Raw genomic sequence first — 22588 nt, 5'->3', positions numbered from 1 at the left:
TCAGTGATTGCCACATTCACTGACAAATCATAGAAAATGTAGAGTCAAGAAATTGTTGCCCATATGAAATGAATTAGTTCTCAAAAACAGTGTCAAGGTAATTCAATGGAGAAAGAATAGTCTTTTCCACAAATAATGCTGAAACAACTGGATGTACATTTAAAAAGAAAATCATCCTTGCTCCTAAACAAAAATTAACTTGAAATGGATTATAAAACTAAATGTAAGATCTAAAAGCATAAACTTGCTAGAAGAAAACATAACATTTTTCTGTGATCTTGTAATAGGCAAATATTTCTTAGAAAGGACCACAAAATACAAACCAAGAAAAACAAATTGATAAATTAGACTTCATCATATAAAAAATCATTTGTTATTCAAAGATGCTGTTAAGAAGATAAAATAAAGCTACAGACTGAGAGAAAATAATTGCGAAACATATATCTAGTTCAATTATTTGTATCCACATTATATGAAGCATTTACAACGCTAAAAACACAAATTCAATTTTTTTCTAAAATTTTTGTTTAATAACACTTCAAATCTTTTGCCCATGATGAGAGTACATTAGAGGCAAGTAAGAGAGCATCATGCTCAAGTTATACTTATCATCCCAAACTGAAAAACCTCAGGAGAGAAAAACTAACTAAAATACATATAAAGCCAGATATATTTAGTATATTTAGAAAGATTTGAAGTTACTTCACATACACACACAAAAAGATACAAATGGGACATAAGAACATGAAAAGAGTCTCAACATCTTTAGCCATCAGAGAATGCAAATTAAAATCACAGTGAGATGTAACCACACACCAATTACAATAGATGAAATTTAAAGACTGAGTCTGCCAATTATTGGTGATAATGAGGAACATCTAGAACTCTCATGTACTGCTGTTATGATTGTAAAATTGAATGGCCACTTTAGAAAGAAGTTTGAAATTTGTGTTAAAAGTTAACCTTACACATAGCACAGGGCTCAGCAATCCCACTCCTAGTAATTATCCAAGAGAAATAAAAAAGTTAGCCTATGCAAGATTTTTACCCAAATAATCATAACATGACTAGAATTAATATTACATAACATGACTAGATATGATCATTGCATCACTAGAATTAGAGGAAACAAAGGTGAGAAAATTGTGTCCTTATGAATTTGAAAGAAAAAAATGGTTTGTACAATTGTCTCATAATCTTCAGATTCCAATTTTGTAACTGGATTTGAATTTTTAAGTTATGGAGCCACTCATAATATATTCATTAAAGAATAGATTTCTGAATTTGAATGTCTTGTTTTGAATCCAGATTCAGCCACTGACTAACTCTGTGATTTGGGGCATGGTACTTGACTTCTGTATCTTTCCATTTCCATATCTGCACCATGTAGAAAATACTGATAATGGCTTCAAATATTTGTTCTGTAGATGAAATGATTTTAATCTACGTAAATCAGTTACTATAGTACACTCTACAGTGCTTTGTCAAATAGATTTTCTGACTTTAATTATTGATGTTTTTGAACTTAAAATTAGGATATCGAGATATTACTATCAGACATTGTGCAACTTATTCTGGGAATATTAAAATATTACATGATTAGGTCATTTGAGCTTGGAACAGCTCTTCTTACACATGTCTTTCAAATACAGAATATATGTAAATAATCCTATTATCAGAATGAATGTTTATTATACAAATTTTGGTAAAAATTGTCATATATACTTATCCTCTCGTTTCTTCATTCCATAGCTATTTATCATGAAAATATGTACATGATACATGAAAATAGTACATGAAAATATGTCATGTACTATTTAGGTCATGAGCATACAGGAAAATTAGACATGTGATCTATGTGGAGGAGTCAGTTATATAAAGAAAAAATGGGAAGTAATGTGAAACCTGCTATGAAAGCTTTTAGGAGGGGTGTAGAAAAATGAGGGAAATGGCCAAAGTTCCTTAATTAAAGGACACACTTAACTAAATTCTAAAAGCAGAATAACAGGCAAGCAAAAATGTGCACATTTTTGTGTACATAATAGAAAAAACTGTACATAGATTGATCAAGCATCATTTCTGTAGAAGTTGAAAGAAATTTAAAGCACTCTGAAAACAAATAACAGTATATGGAGGTGAGAGACTACGTTTTACATTTAGAATGCTAACTTTAGCAACTTTCTGAAGTAGGACATGTATAAGAAATACTAATAAATGCAAGATGGAAATTCTATTTTATTTCTCATAAGTTCTCATGGAAGATTGAAAATGGGAATAAGTAATAACAAATAGAGAAGAGGGATTATATTTGAGAATTATTGGAGACAATGACTAGGGCTTGGTAACTGAGTTGGTGTACAGTCTTGGCCAATTAGAAGCAAACAACTACCTTTTTGGATTGGTCAAGTGAGTGAATAATTTTATACTTTTCTGAATTTAGGTTATTTTCAGACCCAGTGCTTTTAAAAATCTTTTTATATAGATGTAATTTTAAATGTACAGACTTTGCAAGAATAGTTCAAGAAACTCCTTTATAAAATTGACTCAGGTTCATAAATTGTAAATACTGTATTTTGCCCATTTTTCTTTATCATTCATTAGATAAATCGCTCACTAATTTTTTTCTGAACTCTTTATGAGTTAGTTGACATGGTGTTTTTAATCCTAAATATTTCCATGTGTATTTACCAACAAAAATATAACCTATTGCATATTTATCATATCATAACCAGAATCAGAACACTTGGCATTGAGATAATACTATAACCTATTCTACAGTCCATATTCAAAGTTAGAAAATAGTCCAAAGAATGAATTCTTTAGACACATTTTTTCTTGCCCAGAATCCAATCCAGGATCATACATTGTATTTAATATTCATGTATCTTCAGAATCATTTAATCGTCAACAGCTCCTCATTTCTGTCTTCTCTCTTTTTTTTTTCTGTTTTGTTACTGAGCAATTGTTTACCTAATATTTTACAAACTTTTTATTGAAGTCTAACATACATAGAAAATCACACGTTGTACAGTTTAAATAATATTCACAAGGTAGACATTCATATGTAATCACCTCATTGAGGAATATAGCATTACTTGCACCCTAGCAGCAACCTCCTTCCTCGATATTTGTTTACAGTTGTTAAAATCAAAAACAAAAGAAGATTGAAAGTTCCCTGAGCAGACAACATCAGTTTAGTCATACAAACAAAGCTTTGTTTAGCTTATTTTGCAAGACCAACTTCACCTGGGCCATTTCTTGCTCATGCCTCTGGAAATCATAAGCAAAACTTGAATTGTTTCCCAAGGTTGATATGTGGTAATCAAAGACCAATTCCCTATCATTTAAGAAAATTCTAGTATTATAACCATAACTGTGAAGAATAAACAGTCACTACCTTCTCACTATATAAGCTACTTTATCACAATATACCCCTGTGTTTCATTCCATGTTTTGCTTTGAGTCATCCTAGTTTGCAAACTTTCAGTGTGTGCTCAATAAACTTTTACTAATTACTATTTTGGTGATCATGGATTTTACTTCCATTATGTCTGAACTTTTGACAAAATGATAACTTCTTCAAGGGAAATGCCTATCCTCACTTTTTCTTTTAATATGATTAAAAAGAAACCACATGACATAAAATCAACCTTCTTAAAATTTTAAGTGTACCGTATGGTATTGTTAACTATATGCACATTATTGTACAACAGATCTCTTCAACTTTTTCATCTTGCATAACTGAATCTCTATACTTATAGAAAAACAACTCCCTTTTTCTCTCTTCTGGTAAGTGCCATTCTGCTTTTTGTTTCTATGAATTTGACAACTTTAGATACTTTATGGAAGTGGAATCATGTTTCTTTGAACAGCTGATTTCACATACCATAACATCCTAAAGATTCATTTATATTGTAGCACGGTACAGAATTTCATTATTTTTTAAGGATGAATGATATTCCATTGTATGTCTATACCATACTTTCTTTATTCATTCATCTGTTCATGGTTATTTAGGTTGTTCCTACCTATCAGGTGTTGTGAATATTTCTGCAGTGAACATGGAAATGCAATATCTCTTTGAGATCCTGTTTTCATTTTTTTTTTTTTTTGATAAATACCCAGGAGTGCTAGCGCTAAATAATATGGTGTTTCTATTTTCAAATTTTTGAGGAAACTCCATGCTGCTTTCCATAGTGGCTGCACCAGAAACATTTCCACCAATATTGCATTAGGTTTCCTATTTCTCTGTTTACTTGCCAACACTTGTTACTTGTTTTTTTTTTTGTTTTGTTTTCTTATAATGGCCACCCTAACAGATGCTAGGTATCTCATTGTGTGTTTGATTTGCATTTCCTCAATGATTAGGGATGTTTAGCATCTTTTCATATATCTGTTAGTCATTTGTATGTCTTCTTTAGAGAAATGTGTATTCAAGTCACTTTTCAGTTTTTAACCAGCTTTTTTGTTTGTTTTTTTCCTTTTAAGTTGTATAGTTCCTTACATACTTTTTATATTAACTGTTTCTCAAATGTATGGTTTGAATATATTTAATCTCATTCTGTAGACTGTCTTTTCCCCTCATTGATGGTTTCCTCTGCTGTGCAAAAGTTTTTTAGTTTGATGTAGTCACAGTAGTCTGTTTCTGCTTTTGTTGCTTATGCTTTTGGTGTCATATCCAAGAAATCATTGCGAGACCACTGTCGTGAAGCTTTTCTCCTATGATTTCTCTTAGGAGGTCTATTTTTTCGGTTTTGTGTTTAAGTTTTTAATCTATTTTGAGTGGAATTTTGTATGTGGTGTAAGATAAGTGTTCAATTCCATTCTTTTGCCTGTGGATATTCAGTTTTCCTAACACAATATGCTGAAGACACTCTCTTTTCTAATTGTGTAGCCCTAGGACCCTTGTTAAAGACAATTTGACCTTATATGCATGGGTTTATTTCCTGGCTCTGTATTCTGTTCCATTCATCTGTATGTCTGTCTTTATGCCAGTGCCATCAATTTTGTTTATTGTAGCTTTGTAATATGTTTTGAAGTCAAGAGTGTGATATCCCCAACTTGCTCTTCATTGTCAAGATTGTTTTAGCTATTCAAGATTGTTTGTGGTTCTCTAAGAATTTTAGGATTGTTTATTCAATTTTGCAAAAATATCACTTGGGATTTTGATAGAAATTGCATTGAAACTATAGATTGCTTTGGATAGTATCGACATTTTAAGAATATTAATTCTTCCAATCCATGAACATGAGATTTCTTTTTTTCTTTATTTGTGTGTGATTTAATTTCTTTCAGAAATATTTTGTACTGATAGTGTACAAGTCTTTTGACACCTTGGTTAAGTTTATTCCTAAGACTTTTATTTTTTGATGCTATTTTAAATGATATCATCGCTTATTTTTAATATCCTTTTCAGATTGTTTGTTTTTAGTATATGGAAACACAACTGCTATGAACCACGACCCATCAGTTGTTTGAGTGTGTTGTTTAATTTCCATGTATTTGTGACTATCTTGTTTTTCTTCTGCTATTGATTTCTACTTTCATTATATTGTAATCAGAAAAGATACTTGGTATTATTTCAATATTCTTAAATTTTACAACTTGTTCTGTGACTGTACATGTGATCTACCCTGGAAAACGTTTCCTTGGTGCTTAAAATAATGTGAATTCTGATGCTGTTGAGTGGAATGTTCTGTATACGTCTGTAAGGTCCATTTGGTCTATAGTATTCAAGTCCTCAGTTGCCCACTGACCTACTGTCTAAATGTTCTACCCATTACTGATAGTGGGGTAGTGAACTCTCCTACTATTTTTGTGTTGCTATCTATTTCTTTCTTCATTTGTATCAATATATATTTCACATATTTGGGTGATTTGTTATGTGATATATGTGTTTCTAATTATTATATTTCCCTGGTGAAATCATCCTTTAAATATTATATAATGTTTTCCTTTTCTTTTTGTGACAGTTTTTTTGTTTGTTTTTTTGTGAGGAAGATCAGCCCTGGGCTAACATCCATGCTAAATCCTCCTCTTTTTGCTGAGGAAGACCGGCTCTGAGCTAACATCTATTGCCAATCCTCCTCCTTTTTTTCCCAAAGCCCCAGTAGATAGTTGTATGTCCTAGTTGCACATCCTTCTAGTTGCTGCATGTGGGACGCGGCCTCAGCATGGCCTGAGAAGCGGTGCATCGGTGAGCGCCCGGGATCCGAACCCGGGCCGCCAGTAGCAGAGCGCGCACACTTAACCACTAAGCCACGGGGCCAGCCCCTTTGTGACAGTTTTGATGAAAAGTCTATTTTTTCTGACATAATTATGGCCACTCCTGCTCTTTTTTGTTTACCATTGGCATGGAATATCTTTGTCTCTTCACTTTAAGTCTATGTGTGTCCTTATCTAAAGTGAATCTTGTGTAGAAAACATACATTTGGATTTTTTTGCCTTCAGCTACTGATATCTTTTACATATGTCTATCCATTAACATGTTGTTTTATTTCTTCCGTCATGATATTTTTCACTTCTTACTTCATATAGCTCATGTTTATATTAATTTTATTAAAAACCAAGGACATTATGATTCAAATTTATTTCTGCTTTATTCAACAAGATTTTTTCTCCCAAGTTATCTTCTACTTCTATATCTTGAATCATATGGTATCTTTTTGTTGTTTGTAGTCAGAGGTTTTCTTGGGTTATTTTTTTCTCTGAATATGTATCTGTCTAAAATTATAGGTCCAGATGTCTCTCCCTGTCTACTTGGTTCTTTTTAAAAATCATCTCATTCGTCTTGAAAGTTGATTGAAGAAAGTTTAAACCTGATCTCTATTGATGCAGCATCCTGGAAGAGGACCAAGGTGTGCAGGCAGAGGAACAGCAAAGAGTGAAGAATGATCTGACATCTCTGATTCAGGAGTCTGTTTCTCATACTCTAGGTTTATATTTACCTCATACTTTATTTCAAGATTAAGTAGTGATTCATTCAAGTAGTGTTCTTTGTTTGCCTTAATAATGTCGGAGTAAACTCTTTACTAAGCAGATTTTCTGTAAAATGATGTTGTATTATCACCTTAAAGTCACCAGATGTTCTACTTTTGAATACCGTTGATAAACAGCAGAGAAATGTTTAAATTGTTTTATTCAATGTCATATTTACTGAGGTCCTAAGAGGTCTCAGACATCAGTGATATATGTATCACTGATACAAGTATAAATAAGACATAGGGCCTGTATGCTACATCCTTGCCCTATGTGATTTCTAAATGCCATGGAATTTATTTGTCTATATATTTAAACACCTCCAAATTTGGGAAAAACTCCAATTGGGTAAACTCATTAAAATGTGTGTCTCTGGAAAGATGTTTTCTATTTAAGTACTGGTCGCATTTTAGTTTCCTAAAAAAATTATGTTTGTGAATATGCCTAATACTATTTTATCAAACTTTTGCATGAATTCTTTCCTAGTTAAATGACTCAATGTTTATAGACTTTGGTTTCCATCATATACTTTTTGTGTTACTGATATTGATATTACCAATTTTACATGATTTTTATATTCATCTGTATTTCAGAGAAAGTAGACAAAAGTAGTTAAGTAATTAAAAAATTCTCAAAATATAGATTCACAAGCAGATTTTTGAAAATGAGACATAGCCAGAATTATAACTATGTGTTGGATTAACTGTTAAGAATATTGATTTGTGACATGGTTCTTGGAACTTACCTGGAATTGAGTGTTTTTTTCCACAATTTTGTTTCTATGTACGTCTAAGAGTTGCCAGAAAAGAAATTCTAGTTTTAAAGGGACAGACCAAAATAGAATAACAGAAACAATTTGAAATCTCAGCACGAGAGAGTTTTGTTCTTTGTATGAGTAGCAAACCAACATTTTTAAGTATTTTGATAATTTGTTAAATACCTCCTTCATTATGAGCACCTGATATTTAAAGGGTTTTTTTCTGTACATAGATATTTGTAGAAGATATAACTTTACCATATTCAAGTTGCAACTTTGAATCAACCTAAAATCTCTATAGAAGGGGCCACTAAAAATTGACATTTTTTTTGGAGAAAAATATTTTTAGGACATAGTCACAAATTTGTTTGGTCTTTGCTCCATAAACAATAAGGTTGAGAAAAGGTGGGACTAACAGGTAAAGGTTTGATAGAAGGATGTGAACATATCATGGTACGTGAGAAGCAAACCTATGTGTGAAAAAGAGAAGACGGCATGGAGGTAGAACTGTAGGAAGATACAAATGTGGGCAATGCATGTATTAATGGCCTTGAATCGTGCCTCCTTTTGGGACAGTTGAAAGACATTGATAAAGATTTGAACATAGGAAAAGGTGAAAAAGATTATGTCAAACCCTAAGACGTTGAAAGCAAGAAATAGATCATACATCATGTTGATCCAGATATCTTCAGAAGCCAGCTTCACAATGGTCATGGGTTCACAATAAGAGTGGGAAATGATTGCAGTTTGGTAGAGTTTAAGAAGACATTGGATAAGCATTTGGTAAGGGATGGTGTTACAAGAATGGCAGCCCTTGTTGTCACCCCAACTCCAATGTGAGTCAAGAGTTGTTGGTAGAAGATAGTGGCATGTCTCAAGTGGTCAGATGGCCACATAGTGATCTAGAGCCATAGCCAGTAGTACACCTTACTCAATTGCCTGGAATGAGTGAATAAAATACATTGTAGAAGGCAGGCTTCAAAAGAAATCTCTGACAAATGAAACCAGAACGTATCTAAAGTTTTAGGAAGAATACAGGTGCTAAGTGCAGTGACTGTGGCCCCTAACATCACCAAAAAAATGTACATGGGTTTATGAAGGCTTTTTTCATGTGTCATTATAACTAAAATTAGGGAATTTCCAATCACAGCAAGGAGGTTGCTGACCCAGGATGGAATCCCAATCCACCGCACTGACTCCAGGCCAGGAATTCTGATGAGTGTTGGTACGGAGGGCCTGATGAGGAAGCTATTGAATATGAGCAAGTTGATTTGGTCAGAGGAACCAGGGAATGATAATTCTGTCTCATCTTCTGTTCCCTGTCAAGGTTTCATGAATAAAAAATAATTTATTTTAGAAAAATATGCTTTAGGTAGATTAGGAGTATACCATTTTATCTTTTCTACCCCAACTACTCATCTCTAATTTTCTATCTCTTTTCCAAAAGTCATTGAAAGATCAACCATCAGGTTCTGTGTTTCTAGATGCCTTAGTCATTATCCATGTGCAAAATTAAATGGATTTGATGACTTCCTTCTAGTCCATAACTACTGTACGAAACAGATTCCCTTTAATTTGTGTTTGCTAATCATCATCTGTGCTTTTTGGTGACCTGCTAATTGGAATTGGGGGAAAAATCATTTCATGTAGAGGAAAGATATTTCAGGAACTAATCTCCACCTAGGCTGGACATAGAGGATACACAGTAGTGGTAGACCATTCTGCTTGATCATAATCAGTAGACTAGTTTGATCAGAATATTTTTCTATTTTACAGCTCACTAGTTTTTTTTTTTCTCATATTAGTCTCTTCATAGTCTGGTCCTTCTCAAAAACTCTCTCAGAACATTTTCAACCTAATTTTTCAAACTTGCTATGCTTTCCCAAAATCCAACAATACATCTTGCACCTTTTCCAACTTATTCTCTAAGAAAAAGAATCCATTATTTTTTAATCCATGGGTATTTTCCTCAGCAGTCCTATCAGAGCTTGTTCTCAGAGTGCCCCATTATTTGCATATCTGTAATATTTAATATCAAGTGCCAGTCTTTGTCTTCCACTCTTCTCTTTCCTCATCAATAACCATTATTATATTTCTAAGCCTGAATAGTTATTTACTCTTCACTATTTATAATAAAACAGAAGTCTCCATGAAATATATAGTTTTCTTTTCTTATAGTGTTATGCGTCTTCTATCCACTCAAAACACAATTTCTGTAGAGGGGAAATTTTTCTTCTGCACATTGTTTTTTTATAGGACTACATGCATCCTCTTCATGGTCCTGTCCTTCGCTGCTTACTTCAACACCTAACACTGTCTGCTTCCAGGGCCTCCTATGAGGTGCTTTGCCTTATCATTTTCCAAAGCTCTGGAGGTTTTCCTGCCTGCTGATTCCCTGCAACCTGTATTTAACCTTTCTTTAAGAAAATATTTCCACCCCAGTATATGAAAAGTGTTAATTTACAAATTATAGCTATTTTCTTTTATTATTTGCAATGATCGTTTTCTGACACCATTTAAACAAAGTATAGGCAGATAAAGATGGTGAGGAAGACCTAAAACAATAGACTGAAATTAAGAAAAATGTCACAATCATATCCTCTCCATCAACCTTCAAGTTTTTTTCCTCTGATAAATTTAGACTGTGTCTGTGTCTGGGACATGAAAAGATACCTATAACCTGCCACGTGTCAATTGCAAAAGCATTTCCTGCTTCTTTTCTTAAAACTTAGTCAACACTGAGTGAAGCTTTCTTTTCTAAGACCGTTTGTTCAGGAACTCTTCTGTTTAGTAAATGTATAATATGTCAACCAAGATCTTCCTCACATCAGACTACACGCAAATTAGAAGTTTATTTCCTAACGATTGTATTTAATATACATGAAGTCGCACGATATTCCAAGAAGTAAATGGGGAACAACGAGAAATTTATTCATCCTATATTTATGAAGCACCTACATTGTGCCGATTGCTTGGAATTCAAAAAGTAGCATCTACCATTTATTAAAAATGTATGTCATTAAACTTCTCAGGATTTTTAAATATTTAGATTATTTTATTTTCCTTAGCTTCTGATATTGGTAGCATTACTCTATTCTATTAATGAAGAACTAAAACTTGTTGTTGTTATAAGTAAATCTACTTGGATACAAATTCCACGGTATATTGGCCCAGAAATAACAATTAAAAAATTTGTGTCCACTGAGATTTTATAACTATAATTCAATAAATATTATAAGATATGTATCAGAATGTAGCTAAATCAGACGGGGTTGTACAAAAATATACTAAAGATTTTAATCTATTTGTGCCTTTTCAGATTCTGAATGAACAACTTCTATATTATCTTTTAATTCAGAAAATAGGTATAATATACACTTTATGATACATGTTTATTAGTTGGTACATGTCTGAGATAGGACAGCATTTGCAACAACATATCATCCATATACTTGCCAACAATCTCTGTGACTTGGCTCAAATGTATGCTACTGCTTTTATTAGGAATAATAATTTGGGAAATTAAACATGGCCACATGAGTAATATTTGACCTAGAGGATTCTTGGAGAATAACAAATAAGCTGAAGCTCTACAAAAATACATAATGTGAGTAATCAGAGGAAGGGAGTAAAAAGAGAAGGAGGAAGCAAGTAAAGAAACTAGCAGGGAAATGAAATCAAAAAGACTATCTTCAGTCTAAAAGACTATACATTATATGAGGAAAGTACATACCTTTCTTCCTCACAGTTTTACATTTCCATCTTCATGAGGCCTCATTGATATTCTTCCAAGACAGAGTGTCTTAATCTCAGCACAAGTGCCATTTTAGATCGGAAAATTTTTAGTTGTGGGAGTTATTCCCTACATTGTAGAAGGTTTAGCAGCATTCCTGTTTCCTACACATTAGATGCCAGTAGCATTTTGCCTTTTTAAATTCAGTCTGCTAGAAGCTTGATGAATGGCTTGAGGGGCATGAAAACTCAGCATAGGGAGATCAAGTTAGAGAAATATTTGTGATAGTCCAGAGGGGATATCATAGAGTGAGGTAGCAATATCAGATGAATTTCAAGGAAGCAATATCTGTGGGACTCATTGACTTGATGTAGGGAAGTTGAGAGACATGAGGCTAAAGATGTTCTTGGGTTGACAGTTGCAGCACCAGATTACAAAAAACAAGGGGGAATCAACTTTCTGTGTACAGATATGTAGATGCTTAGAAGAGGGAAGAAAGATATCTTAAACCCTTAAAATTCATACCCTAGTGAAATAATTACAAATTTCATGTATAACATAAACCCTAAACCACTGGGGCTACTTAGAAGTCTAATTCTGACTCAGGCTGATTCCCAGAATTCAAAAGATTTATGAGATTTATGATGTAAATCCACCCTCCCGACAATCTCAGAAATCTCTTTCTTCCATAAAGTCTCTAATATTCACCCTTTGACCTCTGCCTCAAGGCCTCCAGTGATATAGAACTCTCTTTGTGTTCTTGAGATAGCTTGCCACATTGCAGGGCAGCTCCAAATGTCAGATAGGTATTCTTTCTACTGAGCCTCACATTGTCTCCCTCTTAATTTTTCAGTAAATTTCTAAATCTACAGTCCAACTTTCAATAACAGACAACAACTTTGGATCATGGCAGTTAATGCACAGGTTCCAAAGTCATTCAAGATAGTTTAAATCCTAGATGTCATTACTTAGGATTGCACTCCTTTAGGTAGTTATGAATTTTCTATGTGTTGCAATTTCCTTATTGCTAAAATAAAGTTAATAGATAGAAACACAATATTGGGTGACTGAGAGGATTAAATGATATAATCCATGTAAAATATTTAGAAAGAAACTTAAAAGTGTATTGAAATGTCCATAAATGCCAGCTACCAATCCACAGATGTTTATCCTCTCTTTCTCATGAAAAACTTCAGATATTTGATGAAAATTTCACCTGAATTAGCATTTCCCCTAAATGACTTGAAGAGTATCATTTCCCCTGAATCTTTCCCAGTCTAAATATACATAATTTCCTGACTTTTTAACAAATAAGCTTTCCATTCATTTATTAGCCCAGATATTCTTTAGAGGTCCTACTATTTGCCAACCTGACTTTAAAATTTGTCACCCATTGTGTCATTAATGGATTCAGAAATATTCTGAAAAGCATGACACAAAAATTCCTAGTATTTGAACCCTCAAGTACTGTAAGATTCTATTGCTTTTTTAATCACGCTGGCATCATATTGGATGACATAGGATTTGTGTTCTCTTTGAAACCGGTCCTTAATTTCTCCACACAGTGCAGTACCTAAGCCCAAAGACTTACCAGGGATCATCTGTAGTAACTCAAGTAGAAGCCATAGAGTGGATCTTTTGATGTTTCAGATAGTGAAGGATGAGTGTTTTGTAGTATTGGACACACCTAGAGGATTGGTTTTCACCAATCCCTGGTGAGTTTTTAGGTTCACCTGGGACAAGGGTAAAAAAGGAAGCACAATATGGTTCAGAATTTACAAGAGTCATTGTCTGATAGCAGTTCTGCATCTGAAAAAAATTCTCAAACTCTGGTTTCTCTTTGCGACTGAGAACCAAAATGAAGTTTCTTTTAAATATTCTTAAGAGAAGAAAGTTCCCCAAGACAACACAAAAGAAGTCAATAATACTTACATTTACAAAAATAATGAGCCGTTAAAGGGAAATAAAAACATCCTGAGATATTCAGACTAATCAGTGTGGACATGTTGTCAGAGCGCTAAAAGGAATATTTGTAATCTACTTCCAGTCAAGGAGGCACTAATGTCTTATATAAGCCCATGAAGGGGGTTGACTGTGGAAACTTCGACTCTGAGCCTCAATCGCCTTCACTTTCTGAACTTCTTCCACATGAACTTTGATGACACAAATCTTTTCTGTATCCAAACCAGCTCTCACCAAATTGTCCCAGCCATGTACCAAATTCTGATGAAATTTTTATATATATTTTCTAACTTTTTGGTGGCAGCCATACTATCTATATGTACATCTCAGCTGGGAACTATTATTCATGGCTCATATTTACTTAGTTTAAGGAAGGGTAGTGCCTTGCAAAAGGGATGTAAATGTTTAATAATAAGAAGAGAAGAAAAAATTCCCATTCTTTACACAGCATAAAAGAAAGGCTAAACAGACTGGATTACCTGCTTCTGCCTGAGAGACATGATGAGCTTACTTGGAGTCACAGTGTGTTTGCCCTGTGTCATTGGGTCTTGCCCTATTTAGTAGATCTGTCTTTTTGCGTTGAAAGACTCTCTGACTTAATCTTGTTGTTAAACTGCAATAAAATTATATTCATCCCAGAAAAACCAATGGTTCAGGACTGAGGACAGTTATCTGGGGCCAGCTCATACTGGCTTAGGAGTGCTGTTTGCATCTCTTCCCAGCTCTTCACTCAGTGACTCCATGTTAGGAGATTGAAATCAGCCATAGCTGCAGTATCTACACCAGGAAAATGAACAACCAACCATGTAATGCAAGGTGCCAACCACCCACCAAAGTGACAACAGATGGGCCCAACATAAAATGAAATATGCTGAAGGAAAAAAAATGATGAATACTTTCGACAGAATATGAAGTAGGCAGATATGAGGTCAGCAGGTTCTGAAATCTGTACACATCTTTTTATATAGAATGTGACTAATAATACAGACCCATTGAATGACTCCTAAGATTGTTTTGGAAACATGCAAAAAATGTTTGATGCTCAAGGAATCATAATTCTATAGAATGTTAGAGACAGAAATATTTTTAGATACTATTTAGTTTAAACCTTTTAGAGCTATAGGCAAATAAAATATTTTAAAAAAATGACTCTGTATTTGGTAACAGATATAGTTCCTTAGGATTTCTACAATCATATAGAAATAATTGATTCCATAAGCATTTTAAAGGAAATGTATTTCTCTGCAAAAAGTAATGTGAAATACCGAGAGCAAATTTTCAGAAGAGGGGCACGGCCGAGTGACGCAAGCTGTTAAGTGTGCGCTCTCCACTTCGGCGGCTGGGGGTTCACATGTTCAGATCCAGGGAGCGCACCCACACACTGCTTGTCAAGCCATGCTGTGGCGGTGTCCCATACAAAGTAGAGGAAGATGGGCACAGATGTTAGCTCAGGGCCAATCTTCCACAGCCTCCAAAAGGGGAGGATTGGCATAAGATGTTAGCTCAGGGCTGATTTTCCTCATAAAAAAAAAAAAAAAAATTTCAGAAGAGGCTCTTATCACTGCATGTTTTCCAGAGAAACCCTGAAACAAAACATTTAATTTTTAAATATAACAGAATTATAAAGGGAAGTTGAATACCTCTCACTATGGATGGTTGATAGAATTCATCAAGGGAGAAGAAATATGTGTAAATGAAAAGGGAAAATGGAAAATAGAAGGGCCTGGCCATGCCTATATTATTTGTAGAATTGTCTGAATTAAGGTGAGAGTCCTTACCATGCAGAGAAGAGAGGGGTCATTGAAAGCTTATTTGGCCAAAGTCCTGCCTGCCAGGTGTCAGAGTAGACTCAGGTATACCCATGGAATGGAATATCATTCAGACGTAAAAAGAAATGAAGTTCTGATTTATGCTACAACATGGATGATCCTTGAAAACTTTATGCTACGTGGAAGAAGCCAGACATAAAAGGCTATGTGTTGTATGATTCACTGACATGAAATGCCTAGAAGAGTCAAATCGATAAAGACAGAAAGTAGATCAGTGGTTGGCATTGACAGGGGACGGGACAGAATGGGAAGTGACTGCTAATGGCAATGGGATATCTTTATTGGGGATGATGAAAATGTTCTGGAATATTATAGTAGTGATGGTTACACAATATTGAATACACTAAAAACCAGACACAAGTATACTTTGAAGGGTAAATTTTATGGTATATAAATTATATATCAATTTTAAAAAAATTAGCTGTTTTTGAGTTCAATAATTTTCTGTTGTGCTTGATCAAGACAGATGTTAAACTCCTGTAGTGAATTTTTCAATTCAGTTATTGACGTTTTCATTCCAAAATTTCTGTTTGATGTTTTTTTATATTTTCTACCTCTGTTAATGTTCTCATATTGTTCATGTATGGTTTTCCTTCACACATTGAACATCTTTCTGATGGTTATTTGCAGTTCTTTGTCAGCTAATACATATACCTCTGTTTCTTTAGAATTGATTTCTGGAGATTTACATGGTTCTTCTGATGGATTCAGGTTTTCCTCTACCTCCATGTGCCTTGTGAGTTTGTGCTGGGATGTATGAAATTGATCAAACAGCAGCCAGCCTCTTCTAGTCATTATGGACTGGCTTTCACTTGGAAAAACCTTCATCAATAAGCCTGGCCAGAGATTCTGGGGGCCTGTCAAATGTTTCTGTGGATATGTCTTCTCTGTATTTGTACATGGAAATTCTCAATTAGAGGGATTTGAGAGTTTCTTTTGTCAGGAATTTATAATCTCTTTTCCATCTGGCAAATGTGTGGTACTGCAGGTTCTCTGGAGCAGCAGAAAGTGACGCAGCTCTTTTATTCTCTGCAGTCCCCAGGCATCTTGAGTATGCCAGGTTCTGTCAGTGCTCCAAAAGAGGTGAAACAGAAACCAGCACCTTGAGAAGCCTCCCCATAGCCACTTCCTTGGACACTCACTGCAATACTTTGCCTCCCTAGGGAGAAGCAAGAAGTTGGGGATTTCTCAATCTCCTGTCAAAGTGAATTGGGTTGGGGGTGGACTAAAGAGAGTGAGTGCATGCTAGTCCAAACTATTGCTTTTGTTCTCAGGGGCTCCCAACCTAGCGCCGTTTGCTGTTAGCACTTCGATTCAGGGATGTTGTTGAGTCAGTGTCAGTGTGGGAGCAAAAAGGGTCTGGGGCTTCCTATTCTGCTTCTTGGTATCATCCCTCCTCTATTCTTTCTTTTATTTTTACCATTCAATGTAATATGTCTTTATTTTTGTGACAATGCATATATTTGTTTCAAAACATTCAGATCTTTTTGTTGATAATTAAAGTATGTAGATTTCTGCCTTATTCAGTACAGGCTGCCATAACAGAATTCCATTGAATAGGTGGCTTAAACACAGAAATTTACATTGTCACTGTTCTGGAGCCTAGAAGTCCAAGATGAAGATCCCAACATGGTCAGTTTCTGGTGAGAGCTCTCCTTCTGGCTTGTAAATGTCCGCCTTCTTGCTGTGTCCTCACATGGCAAGGAAAGAGAGAAAGCTCTCTGGTGCCTCTTCTTATGAGGTCACTAATCCCATCTTGTGGTTCCCAACCTTGTGACTTAGCATCTAAGTCTAACTATGTCTCAAAGGCCCCATTTCCAATTAGCATCACATTGGGAGTTAGGGCTTCAAAATATGGATTTCGGGGACACATTTCAGTCCACGGCAATGTATACGTACTTTCTCAGAGTTGCCCTCTCATATAAAATAAATTAATTAAATTAAAAGGCTACTGCTGATTACAAAAATTTGAAAAAAAACTTATTTTTACTTAAATGTTGCAGAAGATGTCTGCTTTCTAATGTTTATTTCAGTGACAATATTTTCCTTTATTCTAGTGCTGTTACAAATTATTGGTTATAAATATAACCATTCAGAGCAAAGAGGCCTTTCTTAGTATTAAATTTATTTTTATGTGAAATTTTGTATTCTGAGTCTTTGTGACTATCTCATTTATAGGAGGATCATAAAAAGAGATACACATTGCAAAAACAATTGGTCTCAGTGGTTTCCATGGACAAAGCAATTTATATAAATGTCACATGGCAATGTGATTTTAATAAAAAAGGGAAATTACACCAAAAATGGTGTGATGTTTGGGAAAAAATCATATTGGGAAGCAGTCTAGCAATGGAGAACAAAGCCATCCAGCAGATGGGTCGTGTGGGCATTAAAAGGTAAAATTATTGATTAGAATTTCATCTGTCAAGGTTTTACTTAAAAGTCACCTCCCCTTCCTCCTTTTCTTCTCCTCTTCCTCTTTCTTCTAAAGGCTTTAAAATGATTCATGGATTCTAATGCTATTAGGATATAATGTAAAAATTAAGGACAACTATTTCAGAGCAATTCAAGCCCTGCATTTGTATTATCTTGTATGACCCTCATAGCTACTCATGAAACACTGTTTTAGGGATGAGTCCACATAGGTTCAGAAAGTTCTGAAACTTTGATAACTTCAGAGAATTAATATGGGTTGGAGAAGGACTAACAGCTCAGGCATTTGACTCCTAATCCCATGCTTTTTATCACTATATTAGAGTTAATTTATTCAAATATAGATATTTATTACTCAGGGGCAATCCTCAGATATTCAGGTAGAACTTGACCTGCATTAGACCCTCCTCTCACGTGTATTGACTACTTATTCTTAGACATAGGCTAACTCCAACTCAAATAGCCTGTCATATAAGCCCATATATTCTGTCACTGTGAGAAACACGTTACACTGTTTCTCTATCCAGATGAATCAGAGTTGTTCACTTCAGATGTGTGTCTGGGTCAATGGAGAGTCCTGGTTATCCTCTAGTACTTAGAGTGACCTTTTTTTTTCCCCTTTTCCATCTATAGGTCCCAGTTTGGAACTGGTTCTGATAATTTAAAGACCATAATGCTTGAACTATCTGGACTCTAGAGTAGATATTTTATGGGATAATGGCAATTGAAGATGGTGCAAATACTGTCTAATTTCACATTCTGTCTCTGTGTTGGTTTTATATTCCTACATATTTTCAAGATGACTACTGCCAGAATGAGTAATTGTTAGACATATTACAAACTTCTCCAAATAAGCTGAGAATTATAGGTGATCACCCTAAGCTGGCCTGTTCCTATATCTTTATAGTCCGCTAGCTAAGAATGGTGTTTACAGATGAACTTTTGGAATGAGTTTGATGGTAGGGAAAATTTGCTTTGGCCCCTTTTAGGCATAATGTTATCCCCCAGAGAAAAATGGATGCCATGCTTCGAATTCCCAGACCTGTATCACAGAAAAACTACACAATTGTGATTATGATTACTAATATTATTATTTAATGTCATCAAAATTTTTGTGGAAATATGTTTTCTCTTTTGTTCTAGAAATAGCTCCATGATACTCTTGAATTGCCTCTTTGAGCACAAAGGATAAGCTATTTGTTAGGTCTTTTACATAAAAGTTTCTTGAACCCTAGCTAGAACATTATGAAATTCTGTGATGTTATTTTAGTTTTATTCCTAAAAAAATTATGTAATCTAAGAACAACAACCCCTACTGGAAATCCAATCTAATAATATCTAATAAATATTGATATTCAAAAGAGTCTCAAAAGATGCCCCAAGATATCATCCAGATTTACAAATAGTCATCCTCAGCAGCTGGAGATACGTAATCAAGCCCAGTTAATAAAACCAATCAGAGTATCCATCATCTATGTGACATGCAGTCTAATATTTCTTACATACGCAGTGATTTTAATGTCGTGAATCAAAGCATGGACATCTGCACACATATGCTTATTTTCCATAATTTTTTTAAAAAATGATCTATGAGCTGAGGTTCTCAGGAAAAAATATACTTTCCTAAAGTTTTCAAGTCATTAATCTTAGAGAAAACCCTACATCTCTTCATTGATATAATAGCGTTGACTTATTTAAACACATCATGTTTTATATGAACTGAGAAGATATGCTGCGTCATACTGAAATAGATACAGACACACACACATATGCATACACATACATACACACAAACAACACATGCCTTTCTAATAGAGGAAAACTCTCCAACGACACATTATAGCTTTCAGAATAACGTTCAATGACTTTGCACAGCGCCCATGGCCATTCTTGATATTTGTATTTTCCTTGTCTTTCCATGTTGTACCTCACATTGAAAAAAAACAAAAAAAACTGTGTGGCTACCTGTAATCACATTCTCTGGTTAAATCTTCTCTACTGTCTACCCGGCAGGGTGGGTCCTTACTTGCTTGGACACTCATTAGTCATTACTCAAGAATCAGACTTCCTAATTAAAATAGAAAACAAAACAATATAACTTTCCTGACTGCTGCTTTCAGTTAGTTTCAATGTTTCATTATCTTGGCTAACCAGCAATCAACGGATAGCACTATACTTGTTTCTTATTTTCTTGACTCTTTTTCTCAGAAACATAAGGCTAAAACTTCATGAAACTTAGGCAAAGTATCAAATTTACCATATGCCGTTATTCTCTAGCATAATGTTTATAATATTGTAGGATTGTGATAACAGTTGATGAATGAATAAAGCATTAAATGTTGAATGTAGCCGAAGAGTAAAACAGAACACTTGAATTTTCATGACTGTTGTGACTGTAACTTCCTAAAGGCCCCTGGAAATTTACTGAAATTTTTAGACTTTACTGTTCCATTAGATATTTAAAGGGATGTTTAGATTTTTGTTTCCTTTTTTTGTACACAACATGGTTAAGATACACTTCCTTTGATTTCTTTTTTTCTAAGAGGACTAGAATGATCAAGAAACAGAGTTAACAGCATGGTTTCATTGATACCTGGACACCATAGAACAATATGCCTTGGGTACATTTAAATTCAGTGAACAATGCATGGTAATTTGTGAGTCCTTCTGGGGAAGTATTCTTAGAGAAGGAAGTTCAACCAGGGACTAAAATTTAAAAGACTAAACTAAATGACATATGTTCACTATTTTGCTCTTTCTATGTTTCTCAAGCTCATTGCCCAGGTAGGATCCACAACCTCACTGACTGATAGTTCTCATGGTATATGATGATCTGAAAACCACTTAACAATGCTGGAAAATTTCAGAAAATAATTAAATAGTAAACTCAAGCATCTCAAATCATGTGTAATTTTTGTTATTTCGTTTAATTTTGAGAGACTGTTGTTATTGCATAAAGAGGAAGGCATGAAGGTATTAATCATGGTGGATTTTAAGAACAGAACATTTTGACCACATAAACACGAGTCTGCTTGGTCTTTGCACCATAGGCAATTGGATTGAGAAATGGAGGGACCAGCAAGCATAAGCTGGAAAAGAGGATAAGGATATAAGGAGGGATTTGAGAACCAAACCTGTGTGTGAACAAGGAAAGTAGATACAACTGGAGGAAGACACAGATGTGAGCAATGCAAGTATTGAAAGCTTTCAACCTGGCTTCCTTCTGGGGCAAGTGAAAAACTGTGATAAATATCTGTACATAGGACAAAGTGATGAAAATGAGGTCAAACCAGCAACTGTGAAGGCCACAAACAAACCAAAGGTTTTGTTGACCTGGATATTTCCTGCAGCCAGTTTCACAATGGCCATGTGCTGACAGTAGGAGTGGGAGATGACTGTTGTGTGATAAAATTGAAACGGGCACTTTATCAATAATAAGCATGAGGCTACAAGAATGGCAGCCCTGAGTGCTACCACAGCCCGTTTGGGTGATTAGTTGGTAGGTGAAGATGGCAACATGTCTTAGTGGGTAACAGATGGCCACATAATGGTCCAACGCCATGGACAGCAGGATGCCTGACTCCATGCACTGAAACGTGTGGATAAACCACATTTGAAGCAAGCAGGAATCAAAATAAGTGTCTGGCATATGGAACCAGAAGATTCCAAGCATCTTGGGCATAATGCTGGTACTAAGTGCAATATCCCTGGCTGCAGGCCTAAGAAAGTGTACATGGAATCCTGGAGGCTGCACTCTGACGTGATGATGATCAGAAGCAAGGAGTTTCCAATCATAGCAATGAGATACATGACACAGAATGGGATCCCAATCCAGCACTGCACAGACTCTAGTCCTGGGATCCCTATTAGTGTCAGCATAGAAGGCGTGAAGACTGTGATGTTGGACATGGACATAGTGTCTTTGGTCCTTGTGATGCAAACAAATTGTTAGTCAGTGTTACTGTTCATCTTCTACTTCTTATTTCTTTTCAAAGTCATCATATTGAGTCTGTCTAATTATGGTAGAACTCCAAGAACATAGCATGCATATTATTCATATTATTCAAGGGAAGAGTGATCCATAGAGACATATCACTGTTTTCAGAAGAGCATCCACAATCACTGTACCACAATAAGATGTTATGTGCACTGCAGGTGAACTGCATTAGAACCAGCAAAATCACCTAGATAAGGGAATTAACTGCTGACGTATCTGTTATCCCCATTCTAGACCTGTGGACAAAATAAATAGACTTATTTATTTTCCTTGGAAATTGCATTTTAATCAGAGTTAGATGCATCACTCCATATCCCCCATTCCATATCCCCTATTCCAGCTGCTCCTCTTCTATGCTGTTATTCCCAATTGTTTCTAATGCAAGAACTGTCAGTTTGGACCACCAAATTCTTATTATCTGACTAGTACATTAGTGTAAGAGTCCCTGTGAAAGAGATTTGAAATAGAAAGAGTCGACACTCATGAGAATATTTATATATCTATATGTTCTGTGTAACATTATAGCTAAACATAATATCTGTGCGTGTCTATATATCCTTGTTAGACTGGATATGCTTTCAAAAGAATGTGAAGGAAGCGCTTCAGGAAAGGTCATTCAAATCCATGCATTTTTGATGATCTGTGTCCAAGTTCCTTGCTATTCTATACTAGTAGAACTATATTTTATTTTGCCTCTACAGCTGAAATCCTGAAAATAGTTGTGTCCACAAAATACCTGAAATTCTGTAATACACATTACAGTATATCTACAGTATATCTATCTCCCATAGATGGTAGGGATCTATGGGAGGCAGGGAAATCTGCAGCAGCTGTGCCTAGGGTGTAAGAAGACTCATTCATGATGACTACAGAACATACGAAAATGCATAGAGGGGTAA

At 34.9% G+C, this 22588-nt stretch overlaps 2 pseudogenes; both read right to left on the bottom strand.

Annotated features, from left to right (window-relative positions):
* Positions 1-8045: 8045 nt before the first annotated feature.
* LOC101404472 (olfactory receptor 52A5-like) lies at positions 8046-16054 on the bottom strand (annotated as a pseudogene).
* Positions 16055-20684: 4630 nt separating this feature from the next.
* Positions 20685-21607, bottom strand: LOC101391936 (olfactory receptor 52A1-like; annotated as a pseudogene).
* Between the last annotated feature and the right edge of the window lie 981 nt (positions 21608-22588).

The sequence above is a fragment of the Ceratotherium simum genome, chromosome 7, assembly GCF_057802395.1.
Source record: "Ceratotherium simum simum isolate JZ-2026a chromosome 7, ASM5780239v1, whole genome shotgun sequence".
In the NCBI taxonomy this organism is placed as follows: domain Eukaryota; kingdom Metazoa; phylum Chordata; class Mammalia; order Perissodactyla; family Rhinocerotidae; genus Ceratotherium; species Ceratotherium simum.
This window is presented reverse-complemented; position numbering and strand designations above follow the sequence as displayed.